The 13,252-nt window shown below is 43.9% G+C and overlaps 1 long non-coding RNA gene across 1 annotated transcript; it reads left to right on the forward strand.

Moving 5' to 3' along the window:
• Nucleotides 1-3,243: 3,243 nt before the first annotated feature.
• Nucleotides 3,244-9,723, forward strand: LOC141421556 (uncharacterized). The gene is made up of 4 exons (XR_012446138.1): nucleotides 3,244-3,513; nucleotides 3,771-3,841; nucleotides 5,657-5,750; nucleotides 9,400-9,723. It is a non-coding gene; the product is annotated as an uncharacterized lncRNA (long non-coding RNA).
• Nucleotides 9,724-13,252: the final 3,529 nt, after the last annotated feature.

Consider the following 13,252-nt stretch of genomic DNA (forward strand, 5'->3'; position numbering starts at 1 on the left):
ATAGGGCCTCGAGAACTATTTGCCCAGGCTGGCTTTGAACTGTAATCCTCCTGGTCTTTGCCTCCTGAGTAGCTAGGATTGCTGGTGTGAGCCACCAGTGCCATCACTGTACCTTTGAAGAGTATGAGTCTCCCACCTATTTCATTCCCCTCCCATTGTTTTTTTCTGTCTGTTTCAGTTTGGCTAATTTGTTTTCATCTGACTTCAAGCTCATTGTTATGATTTGGATTTTTAATGTCCCCCAAAGACCTACATGTTAAAGGCTTGGCCCCCAACCTATGGTGCTCTGAGGAGTTGGTGGGACCTTTGAGAAGTGGGGCCAACAATACAAATACAAACAGTATTATGAAAAACAGGCCACAGTAAGGGGAGGTCACTAACAGGAGAGGGAAGTAAAAGAAGGAAGTCAAAGTGAAAATGGTTGATGTACTCTGTATACAAGAATGAATAGAGAATTATTAAACCTGTTGAAATCACCATAAGAAGGGGACTAAGGTAGAAAGAAGAAAAATAGAGGGGAAGAAACAAATTGGGTTATAATACATATATACATGGAAATGTCACAATGAAACTCCCCGTATAGCTCTTTTATACAAACAAAAATGTCTTTTTTAAAAAACGGAGAATAGTATGATAAAACAGGTCCTGTCTATGGGTTGGCACCAGTGGGAGGGGGACGATGCAGGGAAAGGATGTTTGGGGGTGAATATGGTGGAAATATATACTCATGGATGAAAATAGAAAAATGAGACTGTCGAAACTGTTCCAGTAATGAGGGGAGGGGAGTAGAGAATGATGGAGGGGGTGAATTCAACTATGGTACAGTGTAAGAACTTTGGTAAATGTCACAATGTACCCCCAGTACAACAATAATAATTTTTTAAAAAGATTAAAAAAAGAGCTGGGGCCTAGTTGAGGGAATTGGGTTGTTAGGGGCATGCCTTCGAAGTAGATGTGGGGACCCCGGCCCCTTCCTGTCTCTTTCTCTGTTTCTCGGCCACCAGGAGGTGAGCAGCTTTGCTCCACCACATGCTCCCTGCCACGCTGCCCATCTGGCACAGGCCTGAAGGCAAGAGGCCAAGCATCCATGGATGGAGACCTCTGAAACTGTGACCAAAATAAACCTTTCCCTCATAAGTTGATTCCTCTCATGTACTTGTTATAGTATTGGAAATACTTGTGGCTGTAATTCTAAGACAGAAGAGGACACAGAAAGCATGGAAATAGAACTGAAATTGTAAAGTTGCTTTAGAATTGTTATTCATTGCAGGATCCAAATATAATTATTTGTTTTCATATCTAAGCTATTTGTATATAAGATGGCAAAAGTTTTCATATATATTACTCTATTTCTTTCTCCTTCCTCAAATCCCAATGAAAGAATCCTATTTGGGGATTGTTATAATAGAGGTATTTTAGTCCATGTTTAATATACTAATCACTACTATCATTATATTATTCCTTACTCATAAATTTCTGTATATATTTTTTCATGAAGAAGATGAAAGCAAATTTTGACTTATTTTTTAAGAAAAAATATTTTTGTTACCTGTATTACTATAAGAGATAACTGATAGATGTTGAGTAGTTTATTGATTCTTTTCTGAAGGGAAGATATAAGGAAGTAGTCAGCATCATTGGCTGGAAGTCTTTCTGAAGTATGGAGAGAAGATGCAAGTATGATCTAAGGTCTGTGTAATACCAAAAAGAAGGTATAGAAGGAACATGGCTAGGAGAGAGCTGAGAGTTGAGGTGGGGATTAGATATTCAAATGTTAAGGTTTTAGCTGGGTATCATTTGTTGATTTTTGTGGTATAAATGCCTTCTAATTTCAAGTTACCAATATGATGTCATGATGCATGAAATTAAAAAGAGATAGGAAAAATCAGCTCTCAAGATGAAATAAGCTAGCTTCAACAATATGTGAATGTAGGTGAAGTTCTTGGAATTAAACAAACACATGAATCACAAAGCTGTATTGATGGATGTGTCATCTACTGTGGCCAGGGGAATACAGAATTATGTCATAAGTTGGTTTGGGAGAGGAATGTGATCTAAGTTCTCAAATCTGCACTGAGTGAAGGAGAGTTGGGGAGTGGTCAGTAGATATGAATTCTTAAGAGAATGTTTTGTAGGAGCTTGTTTTCCTTGGAGGGAGGATTACTATTAAGGAAGTAGTAGAACTGTTCTTTGAATACCTTCAACTATAACAGCTTGCTTGTGTAATCTGAATGCAGAACAAGGCTCTACATAATCTATACAGTGGGGTTCCATTACAAAAGAATAGTTCAGTTGTCCAAAGTAATTGAAAATAATTCCAATCTTAATTTGCCTCTTTCAAACAGTAGATTATGCATGTTATTTATATCTTTTATTTTCCTCACTATATCTCCAGCCTTTTCTTTCCCTTCCCTTTACTCTCAATTCTCTTCAAAACTTTTCTCAGATCCAGAATCTATGCAGTTTAGAACTTTCCTTACCAGTTCTCTTTTCTTTCTTTTTTCTAGATTCTTTCTGATGCAAATCCATCATTTCTATAACAATTCTCTCTCCATTTATTTCCTAGATTTACTTGATTCAAGTCCAGAAACTGAGCCCACTTCCTCAGAGTTCAAAATGGCATGAAGGAACAGGAGATCTTAGCTGATGCAGGGTGAGGACAGAAGTTCCTATTTTCTTTTCAGTAACTGAAGATTCCAAGTATGGTTAAATGATTGGCATGAGTTGGCAAGAAACCAGAATTCTTGTTCATTGCTGGTGGAAGGATAAATTGGTACAGTTAGTTTGAAAATGTGTCTGGCAATATTTCCTAAAACCAAATATACATTTACTCTATGATTCAGCTATTCAACTCCATCAACCATTGACTATGATGAAGAGAACTCTCAATTAGGTTTCAGTGTGTTACTGAAATCTGCTACATTTTAATCACTATTTATACAGAGCCATAATTTTTAAACTCATCTCTCTTAAAACTTATTTTGCAACTTTATTACTGTGTGTAAACTAAAATATCTTACTTTGGTATACCAGATAGATTTCCTTTTTATATCATTTTTAAATTTCAAAGCTTCATAGTCTTCCCTTAGCAGCTACTCACTAATGTAGTTTCACTGTAAACACAACTGATACTGATGAGAACTGCCTCTTCTGCAGCCTAAGCTGCAGCTGGTTTCACTCCTTGCAAAACAAAGCCCACCGTTCCTTATCTCCCACCCCCTCTTCCTTTTCCTGCCCCTAGACCTTGCTTCAGCAGCTGGTCCCATCCCTTGCTGATCAAAGCTCACTGTCCCTATCTCCCGCCACCTCCCTTTGCCTGCCCCTAGACCTTGCTCCTGCAGCTGGTCTCTTCCTTTGCAGATCAAAGAGCATCCTTTGTCCTTGCTTTCTCCCAAATGCTACTTAAGATCAGACTGGCCGAGAGAAGCTGCTGCGCCATTTTCTTTTGGACATGAGATAACTCTCATGAGCCTTCTTTGTTTTCCTAACATTTGGTGCATTGGCCGGGAACAGGTGAGCTTCTGGCATTGGTCTTGCTCTCCCAGTCAGTGACTCCAGGCCCTCCTGATACTACGCTCCCGAGCCTACTTTGGCCACAAGGCAGACATCCCCTGTATAGGGGTGCCGGGCTGAGGGTTTGTATCAGCCTGCCAATGCTATGTAGGTTGGAGCTGCCTTCCTTAAGCCTGGATAAACTTACTGGGATCTGAGCTGCTTTGCCTGGACCCCTGTTCCTGGACTAGTGCCATCATTGCCACTCTCGCTCACAGGGAACCTCTTCAAGGCCAGTGCGCTTCCTATAACTCGCCCACCACCAGCTGATTTGCTCGGTCCTCCCTTGGTGAGTTCCCTCGCGCTACCACCCCATGAGTCATGGTTCTCTCTCTCTCTCTCTCTCTCTCTCTCTCTCTGTTGATCGAAAACCCTAGTACTAGGTCCTGGCTCACTCACCTCAGGAACGTTCCCTTGAGGTCCTCCACTCCTCTGTTCCGTTCAGGAAAGCAGTATCTCAGGGACACCCATCATATTCTTCCTTGGACTGGGTCTCACCATGGGCACTGGACCTTCCAAAATTCCCTCAGACACCCCTCTGGGCTGTCTGTTGGTCAACCTTGAGCCCCACAGCTCTCACCTGATCTAAAGGCAAAAAACCCTCATTTTTCTTTCCAATCAGGCTTGGCCACAATACCAATTGGACAATGACTCTAAATGGCCACTAGATGGCACACTCGACCCTAACATTCTCAGGGATCTCTATAACTTCTGGGAATGCACTGGAAAGTGGAAGGAGATTCCCTATGTCCAGGCCTTCTCCTGTCTCCACTCTAAGCCTTCTCTCTACACCTCTTGCTCCATTGCCCAAGTCCTTCTGGCTACAAAAACCCCAACTACCCTCCCTGACCCTGACACTTTCCCTTCCTTTGATCCTGCTAACGAGCCTCCACCTTATCAGACATGAGCCTCCATTGTTCAGCAGCCAGCCCCTGTCGCTTCTCCTGCCCCTCCTCCTGCTGCTCCTCTCACTACTTCCCCCACCTCTCCTTCCACCCCTTTCTCTCCTCCTCCTTCTGTTCCCCCTTCCACCTGCCCTTCCACCAATCCAAATCCAAAACTACAGGATCCCCTGAGCCCCCCACACACTTGCTCTCACAGCCCACCCCCAGCCAGCTGGTTTCCCCCTCCCTCTCTGGGAGGTGGCTGGCGCCGAGGGTATCGTGCAAGTTCATGTTCCCTTTTCTCTCACAGACCTGTCTCAAATTGAAAAACACCTCGGTTCCTTCACCACTAACCCTGACTCTTATATTAAAGAATTTCAATATTTAGCTCAATGTTATAGCCTCACCTGGCATGACATTTATACCATCCTCTCCTCAACCCTCCTCCCAGAGGAGAGACAAAGGGTCTGGGATGCAGCTAAGACACATGCAGATTGAGATTCACTGCACCACCCCTGCCCACCCCGTGGGAATGCTGGCAGTTCCAGAGACAGAACCCCATTGGGACCATCAAACTAATGACACAACTTCCAGAGACCAGATGGTCACCTGCCTAGTGGCAGGGTTAAAGAGGGCTGCCCAAAAGGTTGTTAATTTTGACAAACTCAGAGAAGTTCAACAAGAGGAAAAAGAAAGTCCAGCCAGTTTCTTGTCCTGACTTATAGAGGCATTATGACGCCACACAAAAGTTGACCCTGAAACTAAGGATGGGACAATTATCCTTATAACACAGTTTATCTCCCAGTCAGCCCCAGATATAAGAAAAAAAAACTTAAAAGGCTGGAAAATGGCCCTCAGACTCCACAGGCTGAAAATTTAAATGTGGCTTTTAAGGTTTATAATTACCGTGAGGAACAGCAATGGGCTGATAAGGAGAGGAGAGATAAGGCCAAATTCCAGATGTTGGCCCAAGCTCTCCAGCAAAACCCCTCAGCTTCCAACTCACAAGGCCAGGGAAAACCCCAAATACCTCCCAGCCCATGTTTTCAGTGTGGCCTTGAGGGACACTGGGCCTGTGCCTGTCCTAAGATATGCCGCCCACTGGGGCCATGTCCTAAGTGCAAACAGGAGGGCCACTGGGCAAGGGACTGCCCCTCTACCTCTCAAGGCAGGGGGTCTAAGCCCCCTTCAATGTTCCTCCTCCCTAACTGATTTTCCAGGGCTAGCAACTGTGACAGAAGACTGACAGAGTCTGACTCCCAGACCTGATGACCATAACTTCACGGGAGCCCAGGGTAACGGCCATCATTGATGGTAGGCCTATCTCTCCCCTCCTAGACACTGGCGCCACTTTTTCTGCCTTGCCGGAGTTGTGGGGACCTACAAAGCCTTCTTCAACCTCCATAGTTGGGGTGGAGGGAACTCCTACCCAGCCCTTAATGACCTTTCCCTTAACTTGCATATTGGGAGATACCCTCTTTACCCATTCCTTCCTAGTGCTACCTAATTGTCCCACTCCACTCTTAGGTAGAGACATTTTAATAAAGTTTTAGGCCACCCTCACCTTACATCCATCCCCATAAAAGCCACGACCCATCATCCCCTCGTCTCCATCCTCATGGTCCCTCCTCGCCATCATAGGTGCCTTCCTTCCACAAGCTTCTCCCAACTCCTTGCCCTTACCAGCAACATTAGTGGACCCCATTGTATGGGATCTCAAAAACCCCTCCATTGCCTCACATCATGAGCCAGTTGTCATCACTCTCAAAGATCCTTCTACTTTCCCAAATCAGTCTGAATATCACATCTCTCTAATCCACCTACAGGGGCTAAAGCCTATCATCTCAGAGCTTCTCGCTAAGTGTCTGCTTCACCCAATCCACTCCCCCTATAACACTCCTATTTTGCCTGTAAAAAAGTCCAATGGGTCTTACAGGCTGGTACAGGACCTCTGCTTAATCAATGCAGCAGTGACTCCTATACACCTGGTGGTGCCCAACCCCCACACTCTCCTGTCTCTCATCCCTGGTACCACCACCCATTTCACAGTTCTGGAACTAAAAGATGCTTTCTTCACTATCCCTGTCCACCTACCGTCCCAAAACCTCTTTGCCTTTACTTGGACTGATCCAGATTCTCATACTTCCCAACAATTGATCTGGACTGTTTTGCCTCAGGGGTTCCAGGATAGTCCCCACCTCTTTGGCCAAGCTCTGGCTAGGGACCTCTTCACCCTCCATTTCTCCCCAAGTAAACTCCTCCAGTGTGTAGATGACCTCCTGGTCTGCAGCCCCTCACTCGAGGATAGCTCACTTTTCTGGGAAAAAATGAATACCTGGTGTCCCCTAACAAGGCTCAACTGTCTCTCACCCAGGTGACTTACCTTGGCCTATCTATCTCCCCTACTCATAAGGCTATCACCATAGATCGTAAGACCTTGTTAGCCTCTCTTCCTGCCCCCACCACCAAGGCTGAAATTCTCTCCTTTCTCAGCCTGACAGGTTACCTCAGGGCCTGGGTACCTAACTTCAGTCTAATGGCCAAGCCTCTATATGAGGCATCCAGGGGCTCCATCCAAGAGCCCCTGGACCCCTCTCAGCCTGTGTCAGACCATTTCACTTCCCTCCTACAAGCCCTGGCACAAGCCCCGGTGCTTCGCCTGCTGGACCTCACTCGTCCTTTTTTCCTTTATGTCTCTGAGAGACGGGTTTGCCCCAGGAGTTTTAGGACACAACATAGGGCCCTCCTTTGCTCCAGTAGCACACCTCTCAAAATAGTTAGACCCCACAACCAGGGGGTGGGCCCCATGCCTCAGGGCCCTAGCAGCTGCTTCTCTCCTAATTCAAGAAAGTAAAAAGCTCACCTTTGGGTCCCCCCTTACTGTTTACTCCTCTCGTAGCCTCTTGGAGCTCCTTACATATAAGGGACTTCACTCCATGCCCTCCTCTCGTATCCTGTCCCTCCAGGTGGCCTTGGTTGAGGACCCCACACTAACTTTCATCACATGTTCCCCACTTAATCCAGCCACTCCTCTTCCTCTCTCTTCAACACCCCTCATTCACTCCTGCCCCGAGATCCTTGAGGAGCTCCTCCCCTGCCCAGACCACATTCAGGAGGGCACCCTTTCTCAGGCTCACTATAGTTGGTTTATTGATGGCAGCTCCTTCATTCACAATGGGCAGCGAAGAGCAGGATATGCTATTGTCTCTAATTCCACTGTCATTGAGACACGTCCTCTCCCTTTGGGTACAACTTCCATAAGGCTGAACTAACTGCCCTGGCCAGAGCTCTAACGCTGGCAAAAAGCAAAACTATTAATATTTACACTGACTCTAAATATGCCTTTCACACTTTGTTGTCCCACTCTGCAACCTGGAAGAAAAGGGGACTCCTAACTACAAAAGGAACCCCTATCATTAATGCTGCCTTAATAACCCAGGTCCTAGAAGCCTCATGCCTCCCTTCCCCCAATTTGACCTCTATACCTCTGTGGGAACCTGACCCAGACCAATACTCACTTCCCTCCTACACCTGCTATTACACCTCTCTCTGTCCACTCCTCTTCTGGAGCTAGTTTCCTCAAATTCTGTCACTGTAATCTCTGTAACTACTCAAACCTTCCCACCCTATGGACTGTACCTCTGGTGCAGTGGCTCCTTACACACCTGTGTAAATGCCTCTACTCCAGGCCCCTGCCTTTCAGTAATAACAGTTCCCCAACTTACTCTCTATGGGAAGGCTGAATTCTTCTGGCTATACTCGCCCCGACAACCATGAGCTGCCTTCCTACCCATTATGGTCGGGATTAGCCTGGACTCCTCCATCACTGCCACTGGGTTTGCAGGTGGGGCCCTGGGCCATAGTGTCATCTCTGCAAAAGATTTTGAGGAGCACCTACAGGTCACTCTTGAATGAACCTCAGTTTCTCTGGCCTCCCTTCAGCAACAACTCACCTCATTAGCTCAGGTTGCCTTACAAAACTGCAGGGCCCTAGATCTCTTAACTGCTGAGAAAGGAGGCACTTGCCTTTTCCTCCAAGAAGAATGCTGTTACTATATTAATGAGTCAGGCCTAGTAGAACGAAATATTGATACCCTGTCTCGCTTAAGTGAAGAAATCCAACTTCTCAGGACTAAAAACTCCCGTCCTAGACTGGACTCAATCTCCTCTGCTCTCTTGGCTCTTGCCTTTCCTAGCATCCCTTATTGTTGTCTTTATCCTCCTGAGCTTTCTCCCTTGCATTATAAAAACTTTACAAAATTTTTTACTAGATTGCATATCTGCAGCCACCAACCAAAGATTCAATCAACTCCTCCTCCAAGCATATCAACCTCTCTGGGGCCACTGAGGGGACCCCCATGCTAACGCCTACAGAGACACCAAACCCTGATGACCCCACCTGAGAACATGCACCATCCTCTGCCAGCAGGAAGCAGCCAGAGGATCAAACTGTGTCCCAATATCCAACCCTTCTCCTCTCTCTCTCTCTCTCTCTCTCTCTCTTTATTAAACAAAAAATGGGGGAATGATGAGAACTGCCTCTTCTGCAGCCTAAGCCACAGCTGGTTTCACTCCTTGCAAAACAAAGCCCACCATTCCTTATCTCTCACCCCTCTTTCCTTGCCCACCCCTAGACCTTGCTTCAGCAGCTGGTCTCATCCCTTGCTGATCAAAGCTCATTGTCCCTATCTCATGCCACCTCCCTTTGCCTGCCCCTTGACCTTGCTTCTGCAGCTGGTCTCTTCCTTTGCAGATCAAAGACCATCATTTGCCCTTGCTTTCTCCCAAATGCTACTTAAGACCAGACCAGCCAAGAGAAGCTGCTGCACCATTTTCTCTCAGCCAGCCAGCCTGCTTATTAAACTTTTGGACATGAGATAACTCTCATGAGCCTCCTTTGTGTGCGGTGTGTGGCATTTTCCTAACATATACTAACAAGAAATGTTTTGTGTCTTTTTCTAAGAGAATGGAAGGTCTTTGGCAGGATCAGAGACTCACTCAGCAAGTGGAGCAGCTGCGTCAGCATCAAGTGCTTTTGTAAATCATTCCCAGCTGAAAAGTACAACAAAAATACCCTTGAAATAAATACCTGGGAGGGAAAATTACTCTCATTTTTCAAGAAAAATTAGATTTAAATAGAAAAAAGATTTTCCTGAACCACTTTGGGCAGTAAAATTGATCATGTGTTACTTTAATATTAATAACATTATTTAATGGATAAAACTGATAAAACTATTTGTATTTCACTTAAGATTAGAAAAATGAGTAAAAATCTATAAATCCTTAACGTTCTGCTTCTGATTTTACCAAAAACGCTACCTTTTCTATATCTTCCGTTTTTCTACTGCACACATTTGGTATTTGTTGTGAGTACATTTATATATAATTTTTTTTTTTTGGTGGTACTGGGATTTAAACTCAGGACTTACACCTTGAGCCACTCCACCAGTCCTTTTTTGTGATGGATTTTTTTGAGATAGGGTCTTACAAATTGTTTCCCCTGGCTGGCTTGGAACTGTGATCCTCCTGATCTCTGCCTCCTGAGTAACTAGGATTACAGCCCAGTTTATACATAATTTTTGATGTATTTATTTAAAAAAAGGATTACAGGAAAAGAAACTCAAAGGAATTACACTCTAGTAGAATTTCAGGCTCTGCATTACCTAGATGTATTGGGTATTGGGAAAGGCTTTGATCAGGCCCCTTAACAATTACTGTGTAGCTCATTGCCCTTTTTTTTTTTTTTTTTTAGTGGGATTGGGCTTTAAACTGAAGGTTTTGTGCTTGTGAAGCAGGCAGGCACTTTACTGCTTAAGCCAGAGTCACATATCTAGTCCATTTCACTCTGCTTATTTTGGAGCTGGGGTCTGGAGAACTATCTGCCTGGACAGGCTTTGAACTTTGATCCTCCCAATCTCCAGCCTCTCAAGTAGGTAGGATTATGGGTGTGAGCCACAACACCAGCTGATCATTGCCTTTCTTTTCTTACATGTAAGGACAAAGTCAAAATGCAATGGGAAGTAGTAAGATGTGGTATTTTTTTTCTGGAGATTTTTAAAAAGCATATATTAGTTATATAGGGGATATATTATGACATTTACATATGTGCTTACAATATATCTTAGTTAGATATACCCCCTCCATCATTCTCCCTTGTCCCCCTCCCCTGTTCTTAGAACAATTTCAACAGGTTTCATTCTTGTATTTTCATGTATGAATACAAAATACATGCACCATATTCACTCTCATTCACCTTTTCCTTATGCCCTCCCTTCTCTCACTGATACCTACTCCCAGAAAAGGCTTTTTTTTTTTTTTCAGTAAATCTTAACACAATTTTACTATTGCCTCACAGAATTGTTTTGTTGTGGTTTTTTGGTGGTACTGAGGGTCTGAATTCTGCCTTGAGCTTTCTAGGCATGTGTTCTACCACTTGAGACACTCCCCCAGCCTGTCATGGTCTGTTTTTTTGTTTGTTTGTTTTGGTGGTACTAAGCCCTAAGGTTTGAACTTAGGGCTTCCATGCTTGCAAAGCCAGCACTCTACTGCTTGAGCCACACCTCCAGTCCATTTTGCTCTGGTTATTTTGGAGATGGGGCTCTTGAGAACTATTTGCCCTGGCTGGTCTCAAACTGTGATTCTTCCAATCTCAGCCTCCCAAGTAGCTAGGATTATAGGTGTGAGTCCCCAAAGCCCCCAGAACCCAGTTATGTTCTGGTTTTTTCACTAACAATGTTTTCCCTCTGTGTTGACATAGCTTTATAGTGGTCCTTTCATAAACAATGCACCTAGCATTCATATTTATTTCACAGCACGGGCGTGAGACTTCTTTAAGTCACTAATGTTGATCATCACCGATTATCATTGTTTAGTAGAGGTCTGGAGGTGTGGTTCAAGTGGTAGAGGACCTGCTTAGTAAGCACAAAGCCCTGAGTTCAAACCTCAGTATCACACACACATCATTGTTTAATGGTTTAGGAGAGAATGTAGAAGCTAGAAAAAAATGCTGCAGGCTTTTGAAATATAAAGCAAATTTGTTCTACTAGCCATTAACCAAAGAGTAGGTTTTGAAATGTCAAGGGTCCTAAACAAATCTAAGTGTGAGTTTTATAAAGTAATATAAGTTCTCCTCCTACAGCATTTTAATATAATTCTTTTATATTATTTAACTTGTCTAAACTGATAGGGCTCCATAATTATTCTGAAAGCAACCGCCAACTTGATATCCTTTCTCTGTAATTTTAGCATCCTAAGTCTTCTAAGCATAACTGTGAGTTGAAACGATTTTAAGAACTGTGAGCAAAAATCTCATACAGAAAAAAAAAAGAGGGTAAGGCTTCATTTTGCAGGGAAGGGCACACGGTAATTGAAGGAGAATGACCAGGAATATGGGAGTAGGAGTAGGTCAGACAGATTGAATTGTTAAGTATTTTGAAGGCACTGTAAATGAGATTTTGAAATCAATAAGCTATTTTTGTTGTATCTAAGGACTTTTAAGGGCACAGGAAAGATGGAAAGATGTAATGCTGCTGTATGTGGTTCTGCTGAAGCAAATGAAATTGATGCATATAAAAGTCCCCCAGACTTTTTTTTTTTTTTTAGTAGTACTGGAGATTGAACTCAGAGCCTTGAGCTTGCTAGGCAGGTGCTCTACCACTTGGGCCACTCTCCAGCCCTTTTTGTGTTGGGTGTTTTTGAGATAGGGTCTCACTTTATGCATGGGACAGCCTGAATTGTGATCCTCCTATTTGTGCTTCCCCATGTAGATGGCATGACAGGCACTGTGCACCAACATGCCCAGCTATTGGTTGAGATGGGGTCTCCTAAACTTTTTGCTCCATCTGGCCTTACACTGTGATCCTCTTAATCTTCATTTCCCAAGTAGGTAAGATTATAGGTTTAAGACCTGGCCTCCCCAGAATCTTTTGAAGAAGACAAACTGCACTCTTATAATTTTACCTTGGAAACAAGTTTTTAAGTGTACATTAAACACCACTGCAATACATGTGATCTTAATGTTCAACTTGGAGCAACTTCCTGTCTTTTTATTGTTGTTTTGAGGTTTCAGTGGGTCTTTCACAATAGTCCTTGGCTGGAAAGAAACATGAAGTTATTCCATCCCTTATTATGCTTCATTCAAATGCATGAATTTAAAGGGGCAGTTCTGATTTAATCTCAAGAAAGTATTCTAATTGTAGTTTGGGCATTCACTCAACAGCCATTTCCTTTTCTTTGAGGCTACAACCCATATCTGTTAGGGTTCCACCATTTGCTTTGTGGTCGCAGAGAAGAGATAAATGCTGTTAGGGCTCAGCTAGATGAGAATATGAGGATGATCTAGCTGTGACATCTATCACCCCATTGATCATTAAGGCTGATTCGGCTGATCTGGCTGGCTAGACAGGTGTCCCCTTCCTCCCTCACTGCTCCATGTGCATCTCTCCTGAGGCTGTGTGCTCAATAGAAGAGTACAAGCTTCCCAAATAGATGAGGACTGTTCTTTGGTCAAGGAATATGAGTAGCTGTACTCCCCTGCTAGAACCTCCAAACAAGCTCTAAAGACCCAGCTAGTTGACCTGTCCCATTCTCTCAGCCAGTGATCGGTTTAGAGGTATGAGTATGACTCATTTCTGGCCAAGGAGACATAGAAATATGCTAGGGGAGTGTCTAGGAGAGTTTTCCTTGTTCATAAAGAAAATGCTTGGGAGGAGTCTTTCCCTACTAAATATTGTGCTTGAATATAACCCTTGAACTTCTACAGCCATCTAGGATCATGGATGAGCTGTACTGAGGACAAAGTAGGACACACCAAAGAC

This window comes from Castor canadensis, chromosome 3 (genome assembly GCF_047511655.1).
Source record: "Castor canadensis chromosome 3, mCasCan1.hap1v2, whole genome shotgun sequence".
In the NCBI taxonomy this organism is placed as follows: Eukaryota; Metazoa; Chordata; class Mammalia; order Rodentia; family Castoridae; genus Castor; species Castor canadensis.